Consider the following 21,945-nt stretch of genomic DNA (forward strand, 5'->3'; position numbering starts at 1 on the left):
ATTATAGGGTGAGGCATATTATAAGACATGTTCCTAATGTCCTCTTTAAAATATGTTCCCAAACTGGATTCTTTTACTAATTCTTCTTTTACAAACAATCTATTTGAATGCCTAAATGCCTTTTATACTATTTTGGAGTGTTCGTTCTACAGTAAATTGTTAATGTCAGATACATTTCCCATCCATTTTATGTCTATAGTATACATATATGCTTACCAACAAGTGCTCAAAGGATGCATTACATAAACTGAACAAATACAATAGTAATATGGTACTTTCTATTTGTCCCCAAATGTAATTTATTTGTGAATGATGGCAACTGCTGTGGTTTAGATTCCAACTTGGTGTTCAGGGAAAGAGCAAAATAGTGCTTATTTTCCATTTAAGGAATGAATTGTAAAATGACAAAACATCTATTATGAACATGAATTTTTGAAATGTGTACACACTTGACATCTCATTGAGTCAAGAGGAGCTGATTTTATCTTGTTTGCGCCTTATGAGATGATGTTTGGATAATCATCACGATAACAGTAAACACTGACCAATGGTGACATGTCAAGCATTGTGCTGAGAACTTCAGACTCGGTGCTCTTCTTGCCCCCATTTCACAGGTAGTGAAATGGAGGCTGGGTGAGTTTGCCCCCAGAAAGAGTAATTGGCAAAGCTTTGTGTGAGCCAACCCATCACAGCCAGGCATCCAATCAAAGGTCTTAGTAGCTGAGCAAATTTCCTTCCTTCTTGGTAAGACATCATTCTAATCCTTTCTTTGAGAAACCTTAGGTCACTTTTAACGACCCACACGCATAGAGATTCACTTCCCCTCAGCTTTGCAGTCATTGAATAAAGTTGGACAAAGTTGAGGCAGGCGCCAGGCCTCCAGAGCCACAGGTCTTACACTCAACCCTGGAGGTGCCGTCTGTGATGGGGCCTTCTGCCTGCTACAGGAGGGGCTTTCCCACTGCAAGAAAAGGCTACATCGGCCCAGGTGCCCAGGGCACTCATGGGATCTGTCCCAGGAAGGTCAGAAGGGCAGGTCACCACCACGATTCAGAGGCCAAAGGCCAGGCAGCACGCTGCCCTCTGTACTTATCCTAAGGAGATGTTCCGAAGGAACTTGTACGGTTCAGCCTTTCCTTTCTTAAGGAAGCAAGTTGTGCTACTTCAGCTCTTCTCTAATTGAGGTGTAGGATCCCATTAGGAAATGGGTCTCATGCCCGCTGAAGTCATAGAAATGTTCTCCCTGTCCTCCCTGCCCTTTGGGAAAGGAGTCCACCCAGCAGGTCTTGGTATTTTTATGGGGAAAGCATTACAGACGACCTGCAGCCCTACTGCTCCCGTGAACACAGCGGAGCCCTGCACAGCCTTTAGCTGAGCTATGGAGCCGGGTCAGCAGATATTCATGGAAGCCGTGTTTGAAAACAAAACAAAATGGAGAGCTATGAAAAGAAAACATATTCTGCAGGCTCAAGAAACATACTATTCTGTGCTTGATAGGTGTGTTTTCAATGCATTTGAAGCTATATGAAGCTATTATTTTTAAACGTTGGCTATGTTGTCAAGTAGGCTGGGGTGAGCAACGGTGCAGAACTCACCCGTAACCTCAGACTGGGGACTGGCTCCAGCCTCAAAGGCTGAGTAAAAAGAAGTAAATAAATAATAATACAGCATATGTTTATGACTTCAAAGCAATGTAAAATTGGGGCAGAGAAGTCAGGATACAGTTGCAGAAAATTAAAAAAAATCAGGACCTGGAATGCCTAATAAACAAAAAATGTGAAGCTCATTAGTAATCAGAGATGAAAATGATATATCATTACATGCCTGCCAAAAGAGCAAAGCTGTGTTTAAGTGATGATAATGTTAGCAGGGGTGCAGAGAATGAGGTTCTTGTACCCTGCTGGGGGGGCACATAAATTGCTATAACCTTTTTAAAAAGTGATTTGGCTGCAGGGGTATTCGCCTACCCCACCTCCATGGTTGCTAACATGACCACAGACATAGGGGACTGGTGGTTTGATGGGTTGAGCCCTCTACCATAAGTTTTACCCTTGGGAAGACGGTTGCTGCAAAGGAGAGGCTAGGCCTCCCTATATTTGTGCCTAAGAGTCTCCTCCTGAATGCCTCTTTGTTGCTCAGATGTGGCCCTCTCTCTCTGGCTAAGCCAACTTGAAAGGTGAAATCACTGCCCTCCCCCCTACGTGGGATCAGACACCCAGGGGAGTGAATCTCCCTGGCAACGTGGAATATGACTCCCGGGGAGGAATGTAGACCCGGCATCGTGGGACGGAGAACGTCTTCTTGACCAAAAGGGAGATGTGAAAGGAAATGAAATAAGCTTCAGTGGCAGAGAGATTCCAAAACGAGCCGAGAGATCACTCTGGTGGGCACTCTTACGCACACTTTAGACAACCCTTTTTAGGTTCCAAAGAATTGGGGTAGCTGGTGGTGGATACCTGAAACTATCAAACTACAACCCAGAACCCATGAATCTCGAAGACAGTTGTATAAAAATGTAGCTTATGAGGGGTGACAATGGGATTGGGAAAGCCATAAGGACCAAACTCCACTTTGTCTAGTTTATGGATGGATGTGTAGAAAAGTAGGGGAAGGAAACAAACAGACAAAGGTACCCAGTGTTCTTTTTTACTTCAATTGCTCTTTTTCACTCTAATTATTATTCTTGTTATTTTTGTGCGTGTGCTAATGAAGGTGTCAGGGATTGATTTAGGTGATGAATGTACAACTATGTAATGGTACTGTAAACAATCGAAAGTACAATTTGTTTTGTATGACTGCATGGTATGTGAATATATCTCAATAAAATGATGATTAAAAAAAAAAGTGATTTGGCAAAAGATTTGAAAAGTCTTAGAGAAAAAAAATTCTCGTCACCTCGGTAATTCTACTTCTAAGAATCCATTCTAAGGAAATAATCTAGGATAGGGAATCTTATGCTCAAAGATGTTCACTGCCTCACAGAAAACATTTAACTTTTCAACACCAAGAAACTGAATAAGTAATAGGGTATTTTGTGGGATTGCCAGATAAAACACAGGATGATGAGTTCAATTTGAATCTCATATAAACAATGAATAATAAGTATGTCCCAAATATTGCATTAGAAGTATTGCATGGAACACACTTAGGATAGAAAAGTTATCTGTTGCTTATCTGAAATTCAAATTGAACTGGGTGTCCTGTGTTTTTATTTGCTAAATCTTGCAACCTTATCATAGTGTAATGCTGAAATATTATGCAACCATTAAAACAGCAAACCTCAACCAAGCAAACATGAAACATTTAATAACATGAGAAAATGCATGAAGAATGAAACCAGAGATAATTATATATTTCAGCAATATAAAGAATACTGCATGGGAAAAAAAAAAAAGAGAAGAAAATGATTATAAGAAAAGACAGCAAATAGAAGAGTGTTAAACTTGGGAGACTAGGCCCAGATTACTTTTATAAACAGAATAACAACAATCAAGAAAGCTAAAGATAGCCCTGAGAGAAAAAGGCCATTGGGCAGCAGGAGCCAGCTCTCCCCACGCTGCCATGCTGGCACCCTGCACTCGTGGTTCTTACCCTCAACACTCTCCCTTTCACAGGGCGCCCCGCGTGGGTGGGGACGAGGTGACTGCCTGCCCTGATTCTAGGGGTCTGGACTGAACTAGCCTCCTCCCCTCTCCTAGAACCACCTTCAGTGCCCCAGCTTTAAATCTGGTCAGGCCCCAGGGCACTAGGTATGTGGACAGGTAGAACTCAAGACAGGTAAACCTAAGGCCAGGTAGAACAGAGGACAGGGAGAAGTGAGCACAGGTAGAATAGAAGGCAGGTAGAACTGAGTACACAGTTGGCACAGTTGGAAGTACTGTGTACCTGATGGAAGACGGGTAGAATGGAGGGGAGTTCAGATAGAGGACAGGTAGAACGGAGGCTGTTGGTGGAGCAGGGTACCTTTTGTGACAGGTAAGTGAATGTAAGAGGCAGCTGAAGGGGTATAGAGATGAAAAGTTAGAAAACAAAAAGGACAGATTAAAACGGAAAACTAGGATGAGACATGCCTTTCGAGCAGTGCCTTTGTCAAGTGTGGCTAGTTTGAAGTGTGAGTGTGAGTGTGAGTGCATGAATTAGGAGGAACACTCCCACAGGTTTTCAATGATAGCTTGAGCCACGTGAAGATGTGCCTCCTTAGCATTACAAAACCAGATTCAGCCATGTGAACTGAATAGCACACGGTGGGCTGTGTAATTGCTCTTCATAATTCCATCAACCAGACAAGAACTGCTCCATTTGACACTAGAGCTCACACTAGTGGAGCAAAAACGTTTAATATCTTCAAAGTCCACACAATTCCAAGGGATCTAGGAGCAGCTCCAATCAAGAAGCTGCTGGAGGGGCAGACAGGGACCCAGCAGCTCTGAGTCTGGAGGGCCAGGCAGCCACTTTGTGCAAGGAGAACCCCACTTAATGACTCCCAGATTGTACTTGATGATTTCCAGGTGACGACTTATTAAAATTTTCAAATATGTTTTCACCATGGAAGTACTTTGGGAGAGGAACTCTCATTTAAGTATTTAAATTTCAATACATTGATGTAAATAAGCCTACCTTATAATATCATTAAAAATTAAAGAAAACATAATCCTCCCATGATGTTTTCAATATACTACTAAAGAACAGTGGGCAAGAATTGTATTTAAGCTAGAAAAATATATATGACTTGATGAACTCTGAATAACTGTCATTTGGGGGAGCATTCAAGCCAAAGGATCAATATTTGTCAAGTAACGTTATGAGGGACAGAGCATAGGAAAAGGGCTGGCAATTGAGTGGAATCCTACATTTAAAAGGCAGGCGTTACTTGAGCTAAATCCATATATGCTTAATTCTTGGCACTGATAAGATGAAAGCTCCAGGGAGCAGAAAGACTTTCTGTTTTCAAGAGGGAAAGCCAATGGCGAAATGTTTAAGGGCTCTATCTGCTATGAGGAAATTTAACAGAGGAAAATACGGAGACCAGAAAGACAGCACGAGAAAACCTGGAACTGTCATTAGCTGGCCCAAGGAATCCTCTCTAAAGTCTCCACAGAGCTGACATTTGTCAAAATATACTTAGGGGGCACCCTCATAATACATTAAAAACAATTCAATATTGACATTCATCAATGCTTCCTCACATTAAAATGACAATGGAGAAAAAAATTTTAAGCATAAGAACCAAGAGACTGAGAAAAGACACAACCAAAGGTGAAAACATTTTGGAAGCTGAAATTGGATGAGTGAATAGTAACCATCTACCATCGAGGAGGGAGGTGGTGACCGACCAGCAGGAATCCTGCTGATTCATGACACAGAAGCCCAAAGGCCCTGGAACTGGAGGTGCCAGGTACCTCAGAAAGTGAGGCTGCACATGAGGTGAAAAAGAGGTCCCTAATATGGTTGCTGCCAGCATGTGCAGCAAGGGGACTGGCTGCTCACTCCCAGGCAAAGGCTGCACACAGAAGACGAAGTGTGGCCTGAGCCACCTGGCTGAAAGTACCCACAATTTTACAAACCAAACACTTTGCACCCTTCTCTGTTCATCCCCCATCACATCAGCAAGGAGTTTGAAATTAATTGCTGACTCCAGTGTTGGCACTGCACTGTCTGTAATAGGAGACTCTGAGGATCTGCTTTGGGGAAAGCGGCCAGCAACGAGAGCATTTCTACTAACACTGACCATGGGGACCGTAGGGGATGTGACAGTGGGAAAGCCTGGCCCACGTCAGCCGACCAGGCAGTGCAGCCCAGCAGCCTCCAGGCCACACACGGAGACCGAGTGTCTAACCAAGACTTCAGGGTCTCATGTGTAAGGTTCAACAAACATCCACAAAGGAGACAAAACCCAACCAACCAACCAACCAACATAGAACCTAGAGGAAAGAAAGGAAGTTCAGGACACATAAGGGAATTCAAAGAACAATACTTGATATTCTCAAGTAGATATGAGATTGTATCCGTAAATTAAGAACATAATGTAAAAAAAATTTAAAAAAAATTAAAAAAGGGAACAGAGATCAAGAAAGAATCCTGGTGTGTTTAAAATGTTAGCAAACATGATAACATTGTAATAAAAGTATTGGGAGATAAAACTTAGAAATCTTCAAGAAAGCAGAACAAGGAGAGAGTGAGAGAGAATGAGAATAAGAAAACCAGAAAATTCAGACAAGAAATTCCATATCTGATGAATAGGAACTCCAGAAGGAAAAGCACAGAAAATGGAGAGATAAAAGTTAATTATATGTGGTGGAAGGGGAAGTTTAGAGTCACGTATGTCACCAGAAGGAAAGAAAGTTGGGGGTTAAAACATGGAAACGTATAATACAGTGAATCTTGTGGTGGTCAATGTCTGTGATTAACTGCACAAATATAGAAACATTCTTCCATGAACTAGAGCAACAACACTATTATAATAATAGAGGGGTATGTGGGAAAAATGTAATGTACCTATTGCAAATATGGACTATAGTTAACAGTAATAGTTTAATACTATGAATATTTCATCAATGCTAACAAATGTACTACACCAATGCTATGGGTCAATAATGGGGGGGTGGGGGTGGAGAATAAGGGATATAGGAAGATTTGGGTTTTCTTTTTTATTTTTATTTATTTTCTGGAGTAATAAAAATGTTCTAAATTTGAACATGGGGATATATGCACAACTATGTGATAATACTGTGAGCCAGTGACTGTATAGTCAGATGGTTTCTATGGTGTGTGAATACATCTCAATGAAATTGCATTAAAAAGTTAATTATACCAAATGATAGAGTATCCACCAAAAATAAAAAGTTACAACCAATAAGTGAGTTAAGCACGATTGCAGAATACAGGATCATTATGCAAAAAGTCAATTGTCTCTCTTCAGTCCAGCAATGAACAATCCAAAAATGAAGAGCAGAAAATGATTCCATTTACAATAGCATCTAAAATAAAATATAGGAATAAATTAACAAAAGTAGTGCAAGAGTTGTATAGTGAAAACTACAAAAAAAATGGAAAGCCTTCACATGTGCATGGATCGGAAGACTTAACATTGTTAAGACTGTAACTCCCCCAAATTGATCCACTGATTCAATACAATCTCTACCAAAATTTCAGGTGGCTTCTTTGCAGAAATTGACAACCTGGTCTTGAGATTCATATAGAAATGTAAGTGACCCAGAACAGTAAAAATATCTTGGGAAAAAGAAAAGAATCTGGAGGACTCCATTTCCTGATTTAGAACTTGTTATAAAGCTTCAGTAATCCAGACAGTGTGGTACTGGAATAATGACAAATACAGAGATCAACTGAATAGAATTAAAAGCATAGAAATTTATGATCAGCTGATTTTCGACAGGGTGCCAAGACAATTCAATGGGGAAAAATAGTCTTTCCAATAAACGGACGTGTACAACTGGATAGCCACATACAAAAGAGCAAAGATGTACCCCTACTCAGACTATATACAAGAATTCACTCAAAATGAGTCAAAGACCTATACACAAAAGATAAAATTATACAACTCTTACAAGAAACTACAGGAGTAAATCTTCATGAGCACGGATTAGGAAATATTTTTTACATATGACACCAAAAGCACAAGCAACAACAGAAAAATTAGATAAACTGGACTTCATCAAAATTACAAAACTGTTGAGTTTCAAAGGACACTGTCAAGAAAATGAAAAGACAGTCCTTAACCGGGAGAAAATATTTGCAAATCATATGCATTATAACGTATTTGTATCTAGAATACATAAAAACCTCTTACAACTTAATAATAAAAAGAGAAGCAACCCAATTAAAAACTGGACAAAGGATCTGAATAGGCAGTCACCCAAACAGGTGAATAAGTGCATGAAAAGATCAACATCATTAGCCAACATGGAAATGAAAGTCAAAATTATAATGAGATACCACATCACACTCACTAGGATGACTACAATAAAAAATACAGATAATAACAAGTCCCGTTGAGGAGATGGAGAAATTGGAACCCTCATACATTCTGGCAGGAATATAAAATAGCACAAATGTGTTGCTAAACAGTCTGGCAGTTCTAAGAAAGATAAAAACATAGTTACCGTATGACCCAGCAATTCTACTCGTAGGCATATATTCCAGAAAATTAAAATATATGTTCTTGTTAAAACCTGTACACAAATGTTCACAGCAGCATTATCCATAAGAGCCAAACAGCGAAACAACTCAAACGTCCATGAACTGGATGACTGGATAAGCAGAATGTGGTACAGCCATACAATAAAATGTTGCTTAGCAATGAAAAGGACCTAACTCTGATCCATGCAACGGCATGGATGGAGGCTGAAAGCACTTTGCTCTGTGAAAGGAGCAGTCACAAAGACCATAATATTGTATGATCTCATTTATATGAAATACCCAGAATTGCTAAAACTATAGTGAAGGAAAGTAGACCAGCGGTTGCCTAGGGCCGGGGCTTTGGGGGTAAATGGGGTTTCACTGCTAATGGGTGCATGAAAATATTCTAAAATTGCTTGTGGTGATGATACCGCAACCCCAAATACACTAAAAACCATTGAAAATCATACACTTTAAATAGACTAACTTTATGGTGTGTGAATCACATCTCATTAAAGCTGTTAAGTGAAAAATGTATTAACTAATTAATTAAAAATGACAGAGGATAATTCCCCTAAAATGCGGTGTCCTTCCACAATGAAAGGGCCCTCTGAGTATCCAGCAAAACCAAGCCTCACCATTGTGAGGTTTCAGAACACGAGGGGAAAACCAATGACTCTAAAACATTTGAGAGGGAAAAAAAAAAAAACAAACCATCAGGATCCAGATGATCCTGCACAAAGGATCAGGTGCAGACCTCCGTCTGACTTCCCAGCAGAAACACCGGGAGGAAGATCGCCCTTCAAAACTCGGAGGGAAAATTCCTTCTGACTTAGAATAAAGGGATGTTCAGATGTGCAACATCTAACAACGTGCACCTCGAGCATTCGCTTTCACAGGAGCTGCCCCAGAAGTAAACCAGGAAGAGGCCACCAGTCCCAGAAGTCGTGGACCTCACCCAGGAAGGGCACAAATGGCGATTCCAGAATGAGGGTGAAGCAGGTGCGGGGGGACGCCTGAACGGCGGCTCCGGAAAGTGAACGGTCCAGACATGTACAGAAAAAATGGGGCTTTAGAGGACCTGTCCTCAGGGAGGGGAGAAAGGACACCGACAGACTACTTGACACGTTGGAACATAACAAGAAGGGGCTTTTCTCTCCTGCCAGACAGGTTGGGAATGAATCAGTGATAAATACAGAGAAAAGCAAATTCAGAAGGGGACACACGCTATAGCCAGAGTAAACAAAGCAATAAAAAAGAAAAGGAGATGTGCTCTCACTTCCCTCTGAGTCTCAGCAGTGAAAACTGCCTGGTCATAAATATATAAACACTTATCACCCCAACCAAAGGTGGGGAGATGAAACGTGATTGGGAGGATGGGAGACAAAGAAGATTGTGTGTTAGGGTTGATGGGAAGCTGTCAAAATCCTCATCCTTAGATAGAGTAATAATTGACTCTAGAAAATAGAGAACAAACTGTAATCATGTCATTTATCAAGGAAGAGATATATATCTGGGGAGGGGTACTAAAAAAGTTACGTCTGTTGACTGAGAATTGAAAATAGAGAAGATGGTGCAGGGGACAGTTGATTTTCCTAAAAAGCCAAAGTATTTGCCCTAATAAAAAGCATAATATTCACATTTATAATACTAATAATGCATTTGGAAAAATCCTTCCAAATGCAATCATCAAGTTGTGTTTTCTCTTTGGATTTGTTGGAATAAACTAAGGCATTTTCTTATTGGGCTTCATTTCCTTATTTATGTGTTTTTATGTCATATGAAATTTCTTTAGTCACCTAAGCAGAGAGGAAGAGTTTAATGAAGAAATAGTAGTCAAAAATGCAGGAAGAACAATGTTGTCAAATGAAGACAGAGAAGATTAGGTATATTAAAAGACACAAGATGTCATGGATGTACCTTGCACAGGTATTTCACGTCATTAACAAGACATTAGATTAATCATAAGATGTATTAAAATGTCTGAAGTGAGTACTTATTAGGCAGGATTTTGGCCTCCTAAAAGAGCCTTGGCCTTTGTCCTGGCTCCTGGGAGTAACCTCTAAATCTATGGAAATTCCCTAGTGTCTCTTGATATTTGTCTTGGACCCCACTGGATGGTTTATGCTAACGAGAGGACAGAGCGGGGACAGCTGAAGTCCCAGGGTGCGGGGCCAGTCAGGAGGGCCAACCCTGCGATCAGGCTGCCGGGCTTCGAGCCACCTCATGTCAGCCTGGCCTCCCGGGAGGGGAGACCAGCTGGGGATCAATCAACGCGTCAACATGATGAAACCCCAATAAAAACTCTGGACGCCAAAGCTCAGGTCTGTGATGGCTAATGTACATCAGTGTGCGAGGAGGGTGATGTGTCCTGACTCCACAGAAGCTTTGCACTTGAGACCCTCCCAGATCTCGCATGATGGTCTCTTTCTTTGGCTTCTTCTGATTCGTATCACTTTTTCTATAATAGCACTATAATTGTAAAGCATAGAGCTTTTCTGAATTCTGTGAGTTGTTCTAAGAAATTATTAAACTTGTGGGGGTGGAGAGAATCCCCAAATTTGCCAGCTGGTTAGAAATGATAGGGGCCCGGGGACCCCAAAACTGCAGCTGGTACCGAAGGGCGGTTGTGTCGGGGTGCCCTACAGGCAGTCCTCTAGGAGTGGGCCCGACTCAGGGACACTCAGCCCTGCACTGTACTTAGCACTGGAAGATCCGGCGGGTACGTGTTAAAACTGAGGTTGGCGGAAAAATGAGTGCTCACTCGCATCATTCTGGACTTACTACCCTTTTTCTAGAAATACAGATAATGGTAAAATTGAAGATTGGTTTGGTTTTTGTTTCTTTGCTTATCTAAAGATAAATTCACTTCCATGATGCCTCCATCCAATATATGGCTAATTGTCATTCATTTAATTTCCAAAATATTGTGTTTTCTTATTTTGTTAGGGACCATGGGAGTTGGAGGTGGGAGGGGGTTGTAAAAAGACACTATGCAAAACTGAAAATCATATGATTGATAAACAACATTAATGTCATTTATTAGCTGTTTTAAGTTATTAGCAATGAAAATTAAAATTGTATCCAATTTAAATTGAGTGCTTAGTTGAATTCAGAAAGTACTAGTATCTCATATGATTTCAAACAAGGAAAGAAATCTAATTTTCAAAACAAAATCAATTTCAATTTTACAGTGTGGTAATTGTAGCCAGACATTTATAGGACAAATATACCAAAAGGGAATACTTAGATCTTAAGCTATCCTTAACAGTTACTTGCTACTAATTCAATGTAATAATTTAAATATATATTTGTATTTGTCATGGATGATAAAAATAAATTACATAATCAAATTCTGCTTGTAAAATTATATTTTATGATATGAGGACTATATACTTTGTAGGCAATTTCTTTAGGGTAACTTATTACTGCTAGCTCAAGATGGATGAGAAAGCAGAACATTTTATATTTTCTTTTTATAAGCTCAGTAAATCAAGTAAAGATTAGAGACATGGAGAGTTTAGGATTTTCCAAGTCTTGTCCCATGATATACAGCAACTGTAAACACACAGTAATAGAAACAAGAGTAGTTCAGGCTTAATAAACTCTTACTATTGATGGCAGGATCAATCTGTCTACCCATTTTTTAAAAAATTGACTTCTGTCCATAAAGGACACTATTACCATCATATATATAGACTAAAGTTAAAGCTCTTTCTTGGATAAAATGGAATTCCCCTCAATTAATCAGAAAGGGATGCATTTCTCAATTTTATATGCATTGGCTGAATGAGTTGGTGAGAAGAAACTGTCAGCTACCAAGTATTAAAAAAAATCAAATTCACGAATTAGAAGGAGAAAGGTATTCTGAAATGGGATTACTGTATAATAGAAATCCAGATAATGCCAGTTTTAAATTATTTCTTAGGAAATACATATTTTTACATAAACATATATAGTTAATGAGAATATTTGCTTAAACACTATACACCAGAAATGGACCATCCAATAGCTTGTTTGCTGCCAAGTACTTAAAGTACCAAAGAGTTTTGGCAATAAATGTCTTAGTGTTTATTTTCAAAATCTCTTACCACATGGGAACCAACCCTCTGTGTGGACACTTGAGAAAAATTCTCCATGAACAGCATAATCCTTCAGCAGGCGGGTAATAGGAAGATGTAGCCGCAAGTCACAGCACAACCAGTGGGGCTCCCCTCCCACCCCCTCTGTGCCAGTTTCAATGTATTATGTACCCTCAAATGCCATTATCTTTGATGTAATCTTGTGTGGGCAGACCTATCAGTGTTAATTAGATTGTAATACTTTGAGTGTTTCCATGGAGATGTTCCCCGTCCACCTATGGGTGATGACTCTGATTGGACAATTTCCATGGAGGTGTTACCCCACCCATTCACAGTGGGTCTAAATTAAATCACTGGAGCCATATAAATGAGCTGCCAGGCAGAGGGAACTCAGTGCAGCTGTGAGTGACATTTTGAAGAGGAGCTACAGCCAAGAGGGACACTTTGAAGAATTCACAGAAGCTGAGAGAGTAGCTGCAGATGAGAGATAGTTTGAAGACCGCTGTTGAAAGCAGGCTTTTGCTCCGGAGAAGCTAAGAAAGGACAAATACCCCAAGAGCAACTGAGGGTGACATTTTTGAGGAACTGCAGCCTAGAAAGAACATCCTGGGAAAAAGCCATTTCGAACCCAGAACTTTGGAGCAGACACCAGCCACATGCCTTCCCAGCTAACAGACGTTTTTCTGAACACCATTGGCCATCCTCCAGTGAAGGTACCCGATTGCTGATGTGTTACCCTGGACACTTTATGGCCTTAACACTATAACTGTGCAACCAAATAAACCCCCTTTATAAAAGCTGATCCATCTCTGGTGTTTTGCATTCTGGCAGCATTAGCAAACTAGAACACCGTCTCACCCTCAGTGCAGCCCCCAGGAAACCGAAGGGTCCCGACAGTCTGGGGAAGGGAGCCCCCTGGAAAGCAACCATAAGACACCAAGGGGAAAAGGCCAAATTGAGGATAAGAGTCAATACAGGTAGAGAATGAACAAATACAACACTCGGCCAGCATTCGAGGACTGAGCTGTGTGAGAGGGTTGAGATGCTGGAGCAGGTCTAAGAGGAGTATCCACAGCCTCTGCCCAGGACAAGCCCACGTGAGCCTGGGACAGACTGTGTCGGAAAGCACAGAAGCCACAGAGAAATGGGGTCATGCCCAGAGGAGACAGGGGTCACTCGGGAGGCCCCCTGGCCAAATGGGGGACAACTGGGACAGTCTAGGATCAAATGAGCAATGAATATCATGGAATTTTAAAAAAATTCTTAAGTCTCTACTGATATGAAACACGGACACAGAAAGAGAGAGAGAAGAAGAAATGGAAAAGCAAAAAGCTCTCTCTTATAGAAGACTACCAGCTAAAATACATAGAAAAAAGATAGAAAACTGCCAGTTTCAACTCCTAAAGTAATGATTGGTAGAGTTCAGGCAAGAATCATCAATGGATATTAAACCATTATTATTAACCATTATTAAAATCACTGGGGAGCAAGACATTCACCCAGTCTCAAAGCATCGCCCACAGATTCTTCTCAATTACAGTCGGTGCCTCCTGGTGTGGTGGGATGTTAAAGACACGTGATCACGCAGGTAGTACTTTTTGTCAAAAATGTTCAGTCATGAGGAAACAATCAGACACATCCAGAATATGGGACATTTGACAAGACAATGGTCCCCCCAAAAAAAAGAGGCCAAAGGGAAACTTTATATGAGATTGCATTAGGCAATCATTGTTAATTTCTGTAGGTAAGATAATATTGTAAACATGTAGCAGAATTATCCTTAAGAGATATGTAAAACATTTAGAGATGACGTGTTATGATGCCTGTAACCAACTTTTGGTGAGAAAAAAAAAACCAATTCACATTATACATTATACAAATGCACAAGGGAGAAAAAAAGAGAGGGAGGGAAGGGCAGAGGTAGAGAAAGAGAAAATGCAAATATGGTAACATGTTAGTAAGGAGTGAGCCTAGATAAATGATATGCAGGTTTACTGCAATATTTTTTCCAACACTTTGGTCCATGTGAAAAATTTCAAAATAAAATGCTGACAGAAGAAAAGAAAACACTTCAACGCAGTTTAGTAGAAGATATACATGACAGCAATTATTGGGACACAATGTTTCATAAGCTATAAAATGCCAAGAAAATCCTAAAAAGGAGGTATTTCTTTTTCAATCAAAGGAACTATTACTGAATATAATAACAAGACTACAAGCAATGATTTAGCTATTTTAAGATACATTGAGACATTAAAAAAAAAAAAAAAGAGGTAGTAAAGAGATTTAAGCAACCCGGGAATATTCACTCAGGAAAATGTTTGTGGAGTTGAAATATTACTAAATGGAGAGTTTCAGGTTTTGCATTTAATGCTCCATTGTACTTAGTCTTTTGAAATGCAGTACTAGTTCATTGATTTGGATCATTCACTGGAGAGATATATTTGGGCTCTAACAGAAGTCTCCATGATGACAGTGGTAAATCAGAGTATAAACATTTTGATCCTATTCCAGAAATGGATCTCAATATCACCCTCTCTCCCTTCATTATTTTATAATGCTTTTCTTTTTATGATAAAAGTTACATAGGTTCATAATAAAAAATTAGTTTAGAGGTGAAGAATAAACTTTTCGAAGGCACAGGGTGGATTTTCACTTGACCACAATTAAGAATCCTATATAAAGTAGAATGGGCTACTTAACTTCTCCGAAAAATGTGGATAATGATCCTAAAACATTAAATTCTTGAAAGGTTTAAAATGGGTATGCAACCAAGGATGTTAGCACAGTGGCTAGCTACATACTTGCAATGTGGCTACAGTGATATGGTGATGATGACAATGAAAATGATGATGAGTAAAATACAAAAACATATACAGAAGAATATTTTAAAATTACAAAATCTGTATGCTGAAAACCACAAAACATTGATGGAAGAATTAAAGAAGACCTAAAAAAAAAAAAAAATGGAGAGATATAACATGCTCATGGTATGGAACATTCAATATTGTCAAGATGCCAAATTGATCTACAGTTTCAAAATCCAACAGGCTTTTATGTAGAAAACAACAGGCTGATTCCAAAATTTATATAGAACAGAAAATAACATAAAACAGACAAAGCAATTTTGAACAAAGAAAAAATGCTACCTTGATTTCCAGACTTACTACAAAGCTACAGAAATTAGGACCTTGTGAAATAATAGTCATTGAAATGAAAATGGACCACACATACGTGGTTTATTGATTTTCAACAGAGGTGCCAAGGAAATTTAATGGAGAAAGTCTAATCTTTTCAACAAATGGGACTAGAACAACTGTGTACTCATATGAAAAGTAAAAGGAAGGACGGAAGGGAGGGAGGGAAGAAAGAAACAAGGAAAGGGACGGAAGGAAGGAAGGAAGGAAGGAAGGAAGGAAGGAAGGAAAGAAAGAAGGAAGGAAGGAAGGAAGGAAGAAGGGAGGGAGGGAAGGAGGGAAGGAAGGAAGGAGAATCCATATATTGTACCATATACAAAAATTAAATCTGAATCATAAATCTAAAACTCAAAACTGTAAAACTTTTAGAAGACACAGGAAAAACTTTTGTGACTTTGGATTAAGAAAATATTTCTTAGGATACAAAAAGCATGAAACATTTAAAAAATAATAAATGGAACTTCATCAAAAATTCAAAACTGCTCTTTGAAGACATTGTAAAGAAAGTGAAAAGATAAGCCGCAGAATTGGAGAAAATATTTGGAAACCACAGATCTAATAAAAGGCTTGCATTGAAGATATATAAAGAATTCTCAAAACCCAACAATATGAAAGCATACAACCCATCAAAAAATGGGAAAATTTCACCAAAAAAGATATATATGGCCAAACACATATGAAAGCACACTAATGTCCCTAGCTGCTAGGAAAACGTAAATTAAAACCACAATGAAATACCACTATACATCTACTAGAATAGCTACAGTTTAAAAAAAACAAACAACAAAAACAATAACAAAAACATGAGAAAATATCAAATGCTGGCAAAAATGTAGAACAATTAAAACACTCCTATGACCCAACCATCCCACTAAAAGAAGTGAAAACCTGTGTTCACACAAAAGGCCTCTATGCAAATATTTATACTAGTTTCATTCATAATTGCCAAATTTGGAAACACCCCAAATGTCTATTACCTGATAAATAGATGAACAAATTGCAGTATATCCAAAAGACAGAATACTGCTCAGCAAAAAAAAGAACAAACTACTGAAAAATAAACAACATGGATGACTCTCAGATATATTAAATGGAAAAAGCCAGACATCATACTGTATCATTCCATTTATATGACATTTGGAAACGGCAAACCTGCAGTGGGTGACAAAAGGAAGTGACTGACTACAGATGGGCGTGATGGATTTTTTAGTGTGAAGGAAATATTCTAATCTTGTTTGTGATGAACTAAAAAGGGTGGGCTTTCCTGTATGATCATACACAACACACACACACACACATACATACATAAAGAAGAAAATTAGGAAATTGCAACAATTTCCTACAAACCAATTAATTTCCTAAAATTAATAACGATATTTTAGTGGATTCATTTTTGTTCTTACACATATATAGAGAGAGACATGGACTGGTTTTAATACATCATATGTAAAACTGCAAAGCTCATTTTTTTTTTTTTTTTTACATTTTATACATTTTAAGGAGCACTTGCATATATCATAAATTGTGCTATGAAAATATGATTTTAATGGGCTCCACCCTATTCCAAAGTATGTGTGCATATGTCCTAATGCTAAATGTAGCATGCATTTCCTTAAGATAAATTTCTAGGAGTGGTCGAGTGTAAAAAGCATGTTTTGCGCTTTTAACAATTAAATTAAAATTTGACTTTCAGACTCTCACCATCAACATATGACAAAGTTATTCATTGTATTACACACATTTACAAAACCTTACATAGTAAAATATTATGTTTTACAATCATTCTCAAATATTTTAAGCAATTTATTTTAATTTATGGTGTTTTGCATATTAAGTTTTAATTTTTATGTAAGCTGATCAACTTTTCCTTTTCTTAAGTACTGAAGTTCTTTCTCCTCTGAGAGTAAATATGCATATATAGCATTTCTAACCATTAAGATTTTTTTTTCTTTGTCTCCTTAACAAAACCATCTGAAATTTACGTTGGCATACAATGTAAGGTGCATGAATAACTATTTTTTAACAGTTAACCATTATTTCTGCAAGATCTATAAAGCAATGCTTCCACTCCTTCCTAATTTGAAATGGTACCTATACCAAACAAAAAATTTTTATATATGTGCAAGACCTATTTTCTGGGCATTTGATTCTGTTTTATTGGTCTGTCTTCATTTTTCTGCCAATATCTCAGACCTTTAATTATTGTAGCTTTACAGAGAGTTCTGCTATTCAGTAGTGCAAGCCCTGTCTCATTACTCTTGTTTTTCACACTTTTCTTGAGTATCCATGCCAATTTATTCTCTCATATGAACTTGAGAACCACATTATTGAGTTTGAAACAATTCCCCTTGGTATTTAAATTGAAATTCCATTGAATTTTTAAATTAATTGAGGAGGCTTATTACATCAGTCTTCCATTCTAGACACAAAAACTGTCTATTTGTTTGAGTCTATTTTTATGCCATTTAGAAATATTTTGTGGTTTTCATGCTTTTATTAAAGTTGTTCCTTTTTTCGGGGGGGGTGCTTTTTATCAACAAGCATTTTAGATTTTCACTACATATTCGCATGTTTAGATAAGCTACTGAACTTGATAAATTTATTTTGTAATTGACCTAACTGAACTCTATTACTACTTCCAACAGTTTTTGCTGTTTGGACATTTTCTGAATAAATTAAACCATCATCTGTTAATAATTCCGTGTTTCCTTTGTAATCACTGTAAGTCTTTTCTCTGTTTTTAGACTTACTGCATAGGCTAGCACCATTAGGACAATTTCAAATCGTGATGATGATAGCAAGTACCTTTGGTTTCTTAGTGATTTTAATGGGCATGCCTTTAAGGTCAAATTTTTAACTATTATTTTGGATATTGGTTTAAAAGAGAACTTATGTATCATATATTGACAATAATAAACCATGTCAAGCTAAACAAATATGATTCTGATTATTAGAAATAGTTTTATTATTTAAGGGCAAATGGATCAGCAATAAAATTGGGCATCAAATCAGAACACCAGGAGGATGGTGGGAAGATGGCAGGGGAGAAAACTCCAGAAATCAGTCCTTCCACCAAAACAACTACTGAGCCAGCAGGGTCTGTCTGAATCGACTATTTTGAAACTCTGGAGTCTAATGGAGCACTGTACAGCATCGAGGGAAGAGCTGGACATAGCAGCTGGTAAAGTGTGGTGAAAAGCAGTGAATTTCACTCTCCATGCAGTGGCTACCACCCCCCATCCCCTCACTGCAGGGTGGTGGGGACTGCAGCCTGGACCCTGGTGCCGCTTGCTGGTGCCAGGGTGGACTTTAAAGACCAAATCCTCCAAAATCCAGGGATGTGTGTTCTGATCACTCATCACAGATTTTGATCAGCTCCTTCAGATTGCTGGGCAGGGGGACCTCTGAGGGGAACCGTTTTTCCAAACCTGCTCATGGAATAATGAACGGCAAAAGAGGCAGTTTCTCTCTCTCTCTCTCTCTCTCTCTCTCTGTCCATTCTCCGTTTGGGAGCAAAGGTAGTTTGGAAAAGATGCAAATTGATGGTCTAGTCCTCAACAACATATATCACTCAGAATATAAAAACATAATACTTGGAATATTCAATTCTCAACAAAAAAAATCACAAAACACACAAAGAAACAGGAAAGTATGGCCCACTCACAGGGGAAAAAAGAAAGAATTTGTCAGAAGCCACCCTTGAGAAACTAGTCAAAGACTTTATATCAACTGTCTGAAGTATGTTCAATGAGCTAACGGAAACCATACATGAAGACTAGGAAAACATTGTTTGAAAAAATAGAAAGAATTTTTTCAAAAAGAACAAAACAAATTTTGGAGCTGCAAAGTACAGTAAGTGAAATGAAAAACTTAGATGGTTTCAACAGCAGATTCAAACAGGCAGAAGAAAAGATAAGCGAACTTGAAGGTAAGACAATTGAAATTATCCAGTGTGAGGAGCAGAAAGAAAAAATAATGAAGAAAAATGAACAGAGCCTGAGGGACCTGTGGGACACCATCAAGTGTATCAATAGATGCATCGTTGGAGTCCCAGAAGCACAAGAGAGAGAGAATGGAACAGAAAACACATTTGATGAAATAGTGGTTGAAAACTTCCCCAATCTGGTGAAAGACTTGCATATATACATCCAGGAGCTCAATGAGCATGAAGCAGCACAGACTCTAAGAGATGTAACCCAAAACATGTTATAGCAAAATTGCCAAAATCCAAAGACAAAGGGAGGATTTTGAAGGCAGCAAGACAGAAGCCACTAGTCACATATAAGGAATCCCCAATAAGATTAAGAGCAGATTCCTCATCAGAAACCATGGGGACCAGAAGACAAGGATGACATAAAGTCCTTAAAGAAAAAAGCTGTCAACCAATAACCCTATATCCAGCAAAATTATCTTTCAAAAATGAAGAAATTGGGATATTTATACATTAAAAAAGAAAGAAAGAAAGAAAGAAAAACTGAATGACTCCTTTACCAGGAGACCTATCCTAAAAGAAATGCTAAAGAGAGAACTTCAGGCTGAAATAAAGGACACTAGACAGGTAACTCGAAGTCATAAGAAGAAATAAAGAATATAGGTAAAGTTAACTACATAGTTAAAATCCTATATTATTATACTTTGAGTTTGAACTACTTTTTCCTCCCTATATAATTTAACAGACAAATATGTAAAATGACATCTAAAATCTGTTAATGAGCATACAATGTGTAAAGACGTAATCTTAGAAAATAACAATATAAAGGAGATGAGATACATAGGAGTAGAGAATTTGTATACTACTCAAACTAGTTGAACTAAGTTGCTATTAGTTGAACATATTAATTGCAATTACAAGGGTAACTACTACAAAATAACTAAAAAAAATATGGAGAAATGTAAAGAAGAAGGGACTCAAAATGGTATACTACAAAAAAGCTAGTAAATACAAAAAAAGGGAGTAATGGAGTAATTCAGGAAAAAAAAAAAACCAGCAAGAAACACAGGGAAAAAAAATAGCTAAATGGCAGAGGTAAATTCTCACTTATAAAGTGAAAGGACAACATACAGAATGGGAGAAAATATTTGAAAGCCATATATCTGATAAGGGTTTAATATTCAGAATATATAAAGAACTCCTACAACTCAATAACAAAAAGACAACCGACCGAATTAAAAAATGGGCTAAGGATTTGAACAGACATTTCTCTAAAGAAGATATTCAAATGGAAAATAAGTGTATGGAAAGATGCTCAACATCATTAGCCACTAGAGAAATGCAAATTAAAACTGCAATGAGATACCACGTCACAAACACTAGGATAGCTCTTATTAAATAAAAAAAAAATTCTTTAAAAACTGAAAATAAGTGTTGGTGAGGAACTCTTGGACATTGTTTGTAGGAGTGTAAAATGGTTCAGCCACTGTGGAAAACAGTTTGGCATTTCTCAGAAAGTTAAACATAAAATTACCATATGACCTGGCAATTTCACTCCTAGATACATGTGCAAAAGAATTGAAAGCAGGGAATCAGACAGAAATTTGTACACCAATGTTCTTTGCAGCATCATACACAAAAGTCAAAAGGTGGAAGCAACCCAAGTGTCCAGCAGCAGATGAATGGAGCAAAAAAATGTGGCATATCCATACAATCGAATATTAGTTGCAAAAAGAAGTGAAATGCTGGTACACGCTATGACAGGGATGAAGCTTAAAGACATCATGCTGAATGAAATAAGTCAGACACCAAGGAAGAAATATTGTACTATTTCTATCATATGAAATACCTAGAAAAAACAAATTCTTAGAGACAGAAAGTAGAATAATGGATAATAGGAGTGGGGAAGAGAGAGGAAGGGAGTTATTTCTAATGAGTATAAGCTTTGATTTAGGATGATGAACATAGTCTGGAAATAGTGGTGAAAGTGGCACAGTATTGTCAATGTAACGAATGTCAAAGAATTGTCCATTTAAAATAAAATGATTAAAATGATTTTTAGGTCATGTACATTTCATCACAATTAAAAATAAATTTGATCATTTTTTTAAAAAAACAGCACATCATAGGGATGCTTTTAAATCCTTCTTAATCAGATAAATTGATTCCCCCAAATTTTACTTACATATGGAAAGTTAAGCTATAATAAAACAAAACTTAGAAATGCAACATATTCTGTGATTATCATTTCTTAGGAGGGGAATGGGTTGACATTATTTATTCAGTCATTTAACAAACATTTGTGGAGACAGACTGTGTATCAGGCACTAACCTTGAAGTCCTCATAGAGCTTAAATTCCATGGTGGGTTGTATATGGAGAGGGAGCTTATTGGTAACTCCACTTAAACACTGGGGTCCCCTATTGGTGTTGGGGTTAATTAGTGCCCTAAGGAGACCATCTACTGCATGGAGCAAGTAATGGCCACACACATGGCAAACATACACTAAAGATGTTTGCACATCATATTTTTCTAAACAGAACACACTGTAGGATGTTCAATCATTGAGAAAAACATTCAAGGGGATAGCAATCTACAT

General features: G+C 38.0%; 1 protein-coding gene across 2 annotated transcripts in view; it reads right to left on the bottom strand.

Moving 5' to 3' along the window:
* DOCK1 (dedicator of cytokinesis 1) overlaps positions 1-21,945 on the bottom strand; it is a 546,722-nt gene that overhangs the window by 200,760 nt on the left and 324,017 nt on the right. The window lies entirely within an intron of this gene.

Source organism: Choloepus didactylus, chromosome 15, assembly GCF_015220235.1.
Source record: "Choloepus didactylus isolate mChoDid1 chromosome 15, mChoDid1.pri, whole genome shotgun sequence".
In the NCBI taxonomy this organism is placed as follows: Eukaryota; Metazoa; Chordata; class Mammalia; order Pilosa; family Megalonychidae; genus Choloepus; species Choloepus didactylus.